This window comes from Zingiber officinale, chromosome 10B (assembly GCF_018446385.1).
Source record: "Zingiber officinale cultivar Zhangliang chromosome 10B, Zo_v1.1, whole genome shotgun sequence".
Lineage (NCBI taxonomy): Eukaryota > Viridiplantae > Streptophyta > Magnoliopsida > Zingiberales > Zingiberaceae > Zingiber > Zingiber officinale.
Genome location: NC_056005.1, coordinates 35,630,681 through 35,637,943, shown reverse-complemented (window position 1 = coordinate 35,637,943; position 7,263 = coordinate 35,630,681). Strand labels below are relative to the sequence as shown.

Here is a 7,263-nt window from a genome sequence, read left to right as displayed (position 1 = left end):
ACCAACATTTTCTTATATAAATCTTATATTTCACGAATGAGAGTTTCATAACTTAAATAATACATTCTTGCCCTTTGACACACATAAAAAAACTTCTTTCAAGATTCATTCTTCTTATCCTTCAAACATTACAATGGAGGTTCTTTACCTTCCATTGTCCTCAATGCTCATCCTTGAGTATACATCCATTTTCCAACAAAATTTTTCCTTTCTTATCCAAATCATGTCTTTAAGGTATATCTCCCCCTCAATGCATGATTTAACTTCTATCATTGTATCAATAATAATTTAGAGTTCTTAAACCTTTAGAAAATCCTAAAATTGAAGTCATGAGATTAAAAATTCAACCTTAAATCTAAACCTCCTCCTTAACTTCACATTAATCTCCTTTAACCATTCCTTTCATATTTTCATCAAGAAAATTATCCATAAATACTTGTCTAAGCATTTTATGGGGTTAGGAATAGTTAAATCATCTAAATGTGGTTTAATAAATTGAAATAAATGTTGGTGCGGGAAGCATCCGACGATCGAACCTAAGTGTTGATAATGGCAAAGGATTCAAAGTTAAGGTGTGTTGTTATCTAACATGTTGAATCAGTGTTTCAGGAAAGTCCTAACTGCGGTTAGGCAGGTGAAAACCCTAGGGGGTGGTAACCCTAGGTCCTAGGGGGTGGTGACCCTAGGTGGACAAAAGTCCTAGCTGCGGTTAGGCAAAGGGAAAACACTAGGGGGCGGTAACCCTAGGTCATAGGGGGTGGTAACCCTATGCGGAAAGTCTTGGCAGGTCGAAGGCTTTAGGCAAAAGTCCTAGGGGGTGGTAATCCTAGGTGGAAAGTCCTGGTCTCGCGAACCAAGTGAAAGACTGGACTAGCCGGGAAGCGGATGTCCAACAGAAAGTCCGGAAGATTCGAGTGCTGAGCAAAAGTCCAGTCGATCTGGAGGATCGCACTGGCAGAAGGTAAATCTCCTGAGTGGAGTAGGTGAGGACGCGTTCCCCGCAGAGGGAACAGTAGGCGTCGGGTTGACCTAGGGTTTCCGGTGGGAAACCCGAAGTCAGACTCGGACAGTCCGGAGACTGTCATTATCACATCTATTATGTTTTATGTGCTAACTTTGTGCTGCAGGGTATATTTGGGATTAATGTATCTTGCAGGGACCAAAGTGCAAAGATTAACCTAGGATGAACAATGTCTGAGGCGCCTTCATGGAGCTTGGAGGCACCACGGGTGCAAAACCTGAGCTGGCTGCGAAGCAAGCTTGGAGGCGCCTTGAAGGAAGCCAAGGCGCCTTGGACAGCTTGATGAAGGCGCCTTGGAGAGGCTGGAGGCGCCTTGAACCTGATAAGGTTCGACCAGTTTAGCACTTATGTCACGCCCCGAGGGAGTCTCTGTCCGAAGAAATTTCGGCAGCACCTCCCCTGTACGGGTGACAATCTGAAGCACTTCTACAGGCAAAATATACCTCAGCCACATGCAGCTGGAATCATAACAATAAAAGAAAACAACCACCACGCAATTAATATCAAATTCAGCCTCTGGCTGATACAACCACGCAGTTAAAAGTAAAGTAGCCCACTCGACTGTACCAAAACCAAAACACAACAAAAAACTGACAGAAACCAAATACAACCAAACACAAAACTGCTAGCCGGCTAGGCTTACACAACCAACAACATAACACCCAGAAACAAAATCAGAACACCAATCGAAATACAGAAATTTCATATACCAAGATAAAACAACAGAAAGGCAGCGAAATGTCTTCTGATGTGACGTGGGGACTAGCAGACAGGATGCTCCAAGCGACACCATAAATAACCTGGTACCTGAAAAGATAGTGTCCACGGGGGTGAGTTCAACAACTCAGCGAATACCAATAGACATGCCTAGTAAGATATATCTAACAGCACTAAACATGGAATACAACTTCCGAATAATATATAGGAAATATACAAAACTGAAAAGTAACCAAGGAAGCTGTACTCACCAGGAACTCCTATCCTGAACTAAAGGGTCATCAAACCGATACGCAGTATGTCTCCTGTATGCATGTCAAACAAATGCATCCACCAAAATGCAGCATATAAGTGCAGCAAACACAAACAAATAAAGGCAATCAATGCATGTGATGACCGTGCACTCTAACATCACTGCTCCTGAACAGTGACCGAGTGGATGGAATGCTGTCGGAGTACTCCTGTCCTGTGACCCCAAATCATAAATGGGGGAGCTCAATGCTCTCATCTCCCTGTACACGATGACGGGGAGGAAATCTCTGTCGGCTACCACGCTGAGTCACCTGACCAACGGAGCCAAACAGAGTCCACCATCTGCCGGCTACCACGCTGCTACACTAAATGCCAGCGGAGCCAAATAGAGCGGAACTGACTGCCGGCTACCACGCTGAGTCATATGACCAACGGACCCAAACAGCAGAACCGCCACACACCTGCCTGATATACCACTAAACCATGAGTGGGGGTGTGTGCAGTACATGTAACTGGCGATGGACTCAACCATAGTGGAGCCGACAATCGCATAACATGCAATCATGATGCATGTCACTATACATTGTTGGAGCAATCCCAATGGTCCGTGCGACCATGTGTTTTGGTGTTTGGGCAAAGGGTTTAAGTTAGGTTCACCCTTGTATTTGATATGTGTATTTGAGTTGTGCAGGTATGCAGGATACACATGTGACTCAGGTTGATGGCTTCGGGTCTGGTGAAGGATGGAGCATCTGAGGGACCATGGACAAGGCAGCGAGGGCAAGGGCCGAGGGAAGCGACTTCGAGGCATACGCGAAGGATGGCATTGGGGACGAGCCGCGGGCTTGAATGCATCCGAGGGACGAGAGCCAAAGGAAGTAGGCTTGAAGGTAAAAGGTCAAAGCTGCAAAGGAAGCATCAAGTGAGTCATAAGGGTGAGGGTACGAGTGCACGAGAGATTGTACTGAGTAAAATCCTAGTTTTAGGGTTTTACTTGTGATCTTAGTGATCATTGCATGTTTTAGCGATCGGTGCGCCGATCGCGCTGATCGGCAATGTAATGTCTCTGTTCAGTATGGAATCGAGCCGTTGGGATGTAACGGCCGAATTTCCAGAGGGCGATCGCATGTTTTAGCAATGATCGGTAGGCGGGTTTTCCAACCCGTGGCCTATAAAACCAAAGCTTGGGAGCTTGGTTTGAGTTGATGAAATAGAGGTGGTTAATCTCTATTAGTAGTCTACTTGTGCCCTAGCGTCAAAGGAGCTCTTGTGAGGGTTGTGGTGAGGTTTCTCCACCCACAAGGAGGTTTGAGCTAGCCGGAAGTTTTCCGGGGACTAATCCACCGAAGGATCGGGATCGTCCACCTTACGGACAGCCGTGGAGTAGGAGCTCTAATCTCCGAACCACGTTAAACAACGTGTTAGCTTGGTTTGCATTTCTTATTCTTGTCTTAAGCTTTCTTTGTATTCATATTTGTAGTTAGTATTAGATTTCCGCTGCGCATACTAACAATAGTGTAGAAAGCGAGTATTTGGGGGCGCCGTCTATCCAACCCCCCTTCAAGCCGGCCGTCCGATCCCCAACATACATAGCAAAAACTGATCAACATAACCATATCCATATATACAAAATAGGTACTGTAAAAGCGATGGTCACATACCAAAATCTAGAGTACACAGGTCAGATAGAATATCAAAACATATGTCCCGAACATAACAAGTATGGTATATCCTGATCAGCATAGAAAAATCCATATATATATAATATGGGTACCACAGTATCAGTAGGTCAAATCCACGGATCCAAGATATACAGGTCCTCTCTGGTATAACAACCTAGATCCTAAACATATCCCCCTTCCATAACCTATGTACCAACAATATGCACAGATCAAAGAACAAGGTCTAGGTACACGAACCATATATGACAAACAAACAGAGGTACACAAGCCAGTCATGGCATAAAAACCTAAGTATCAGATAATCTAGATACACATGACTAAAACCAAAAATCCAGAACCTAGTACTAACCTCAGTAAAACATGGTATGTCACTTACTCTAGAAACTAAGATACATAAGGTAATAAAGTACTCATGGCAATAAGATACTCATGGCAACAAATCATGTGATATAAGCACGAATACATCATAGGCGACAAACCTAACATGCTATGGATATCAAACAGTGACATACCAAAGACAAACATGTTCATTGCTTGTAGTTATAAAATACTATGCATATCCAATGACAATATCATAAAAGATAAGTCAAGAGGTACCCGCCTTCAATGTAGATCGTGTTGTACGTCCTCTAATCAGAGCTCTTGTCTCAAATCAAAACCCTGAAATAAATATACAATCAACACTTAGGTTTATCGTAGATCGGATAATGCAAGCCGAAACCTCAATAAATCCAATCTTATGACCTCATCTTTTTCTTCCAAAACTCATCCAACACCTGATAATCATTTTATGTTAACATAATCCACCTTAACAATTCCTCAAATAAATGATTACTAATGAATCTAAATCTGTAACTAAACTTTAGTTAAATCCACAACTGGGAATGAAATCAAATCTCCAATCTCAACAGATTAATGAATTCAAAATCAATTAAAGATTATCAACTAGATGTCTAATCGGATTCAGTTCCTTACCCAAACAAACATCCAACTTCCTTCTTCCCAACCTTGCTAGTTGATCCACATCACACAACCCTGCAGAAAAGAACCTTACTATTGGAATTAAACGAATCAAGAACAAGACCAAGCAATGGAGTTTACAGATCAAACATCAACCCAACTCACCTTGCCGTTACCTTACTTAAACCCCTTACTCTGAAGAGGAGATGGAGCCTAGCTCACAAGAGGGGTCGGTGGCACTTGGCAGAAGCAAAGAGAACGACAACCGGCACTAGTGCAGAGAGGAACAACACCATGGCTCCAATTCAGAGGCACGAGGAGGAAGGAGGAAAAGGAGGGAGTCGCGGTCGGCCGGCTAGGGCTCACAGACAGTGGCGCTCAGCCTCATCTTGTCACCAAAATCTCAGCTCAGGCAGAGAGAAGAGCGGCTGTGAAGACGGCTAGGGCACCGGTGCTAGGCAGAGTGACGAGCTCGGCCGGCAGTGGCTCGGGGAATCCGGTGGCCGGCGCTCAAAGAAGAGAAGGGAAAAGAAGAATCGTCGCTTGTGGCGCCGGTTAAGCAAAGGAGGAGACAGTGTCGCATGGGTTAGGACACGGGAATAAGAGGAAAAGAAAAGGAATAAAAGAAAAGGAGAAATAAAACTTTTCCTCTTAAAAATAGGGTAGCCTAAACAGGCTTTTCTGGACCCCATTTTTTTATCCCCGTTAACTCGTCCATACGAGCTCCGAAAAATTCCCGAAAAATTTCTAAAATTTTCAGAAAATTCTCTTATTATTATTCTCTATTTTCCGGTATTTTACAACTTATCTCTGCGGCTGACTCGGCTCATTCAAGGCGCCTTGGTGAACAGTAGAAGGTGCCTTGAACACCCTTTATAAGGGATCTCGACCAGCAGCTCATAACAAGAATTCCAAGCGATCCCTATACACGATTAGCTGCTAACGAAAGGTTCCCAAAGTGCTGCGACTACTTTCCGACGACCCTGAGCTCTAGAATTCATATTCTCTAAGTGTTGTCGGTATTTTTAATTACTATTTTAATTTGTACGTAGATTGTAATAATTCTCGTGCTTATAGTTGTTGCCCACGGAAAGCGATCAAGGATCACGGGCCTTCGAGTAGAGGTCGTCACAGGCTCCGAACGAAGTAAATCCACTGTGTTCATCTGCTTGTTCTTTAATTCCGCTGCATTTGTTTTTACTCGTACGAATTCGAAAAGTGTGAAAGCCGCGAGCGCTATTCACCCCCCCCTCTAGCGCGTCTTGATCCAACAATTGGTATCAGAGCGGGGTCGCGTTGATTTGGTGCAGCCACCAATCACGTAATTTTTCACGGTGTTTTAAATTTTTCGAAGTCAACTGAAATTAGTATTATTACTATATTCCAGTTTTTTTCGTTCGTATTGATCTCGCTCGAAGTTGGTGCAACACCACTCGAGTTAGTTCTTTTTCAATTCTTTACTCCCGCACTACTAATCCAAGACTTAGTTTTGGGACATATTTCTTTAGTTTTTCTTTTGCATATTGTCGATTCAATGGCTCTCCAAGAAGGCTATAGCACCACTCGTCCACCGCTCTTCGCCGGCGAAGACTTCGGCTACTGGAAAGGCCGAATGGAGTCGTACCTACGAACCGAGTTCGATGTCTGGATGATCACCAAGACCGGGCTCGAAATACCAACTGACAAAGCTGACATGCCACTACCGTACGAGAACTGGGACACGAACCTTATCAAAAAGGTAGAAGCAGACGCAAAAGCAACGTATACACTTCAGTGCGGCTTAACGAATAAGGAGCTGAATCACGTCGGCCCATTCTCAAGCGCCAAGGAGCTGTGGGAGAATCTGATTCAGTTACACGAAGGTAGCCAAGTAAGTAAGCATAATTTAATAGATGATTTATTTGAATTAGATGAACAGTATGATACTACTTCGGCCGAGGAAGGTATTACGTTGGTTGCAGGTATAAGAAAGACAGAGGAAGCTAGAAAGAAACAAATGATGAAGGCAACATGGTTCGAGTCTTCAGACGAATCTGAGACTGACGAAGAAGAACCGGCAAGCTTCCTCGCACTACCGGTACTAGCATCTGTGGCCGAAACTGAGTCTGAATACGAGACAAATACCGAGAAAAGCCACGGATCCGTATCCGTTTCCGAAGGTTCTAAATCCACTATAAGTTCTTTAATTTCTAGTATTAGCTTAGATAATTCAGAAAATTTAGTTCCTTATTTACTAAAGAAGTTGGCTAAATCCAACGTCCGAGTCAAGTCACTCCAAAAGGAGGTAACAGTCCTTAAGGAAGTGACTAACTCGAGTCCTTTAACTGAGCCAGTTTAAATTAGAAATTCAATCCAAGTCCAACTGTAACACCCCTAGAAAGCCTAGATAAAGTAAGGGCAATGAGAGTACGAATGTAATGAAAAGAATGTGTAGATAGTCTACGTTGAATGTTACGATGGGAAGGATTTAGATGATTAAAAACTTTATGAAAGAAAATAAAGTTGAGAATATAAAGTTCTATACATGATTTATAATGCAAGGAATTAATGTAAACAAAAGAAATATGAGATATTATATATGCATGTATGAAATATTTATGCATAATGCATATACATGAATTATTTTGTACA

At 43.0% G+C, this 7,263-nt stretch overlaps 1 long non-coding RNA gene across 1 annotated transcript; it reads right to left on the bottom strand.

Annotated features, from left to right (window-relative positions):
- Positions 1-4,197: 4,197 nt before the first annotated feature.
- On the bottom strand, positions 4,198-4,822 carry LOC122028899. The gene is made up of 3 exons (XR_006124992.1): positions 4,798-4,822; positions 4,648-4,707; positions 4,198-4,332 (listed from the first exon to the last, which is right to left on the bottom strand). It is a non-coding gene; the product is annotated as an uncharacterized LOC122028899 (long non-coding RNA).
- Between the last annotated feature and the right edge of the window lie 2,441 nt (positions 4,823-7,263).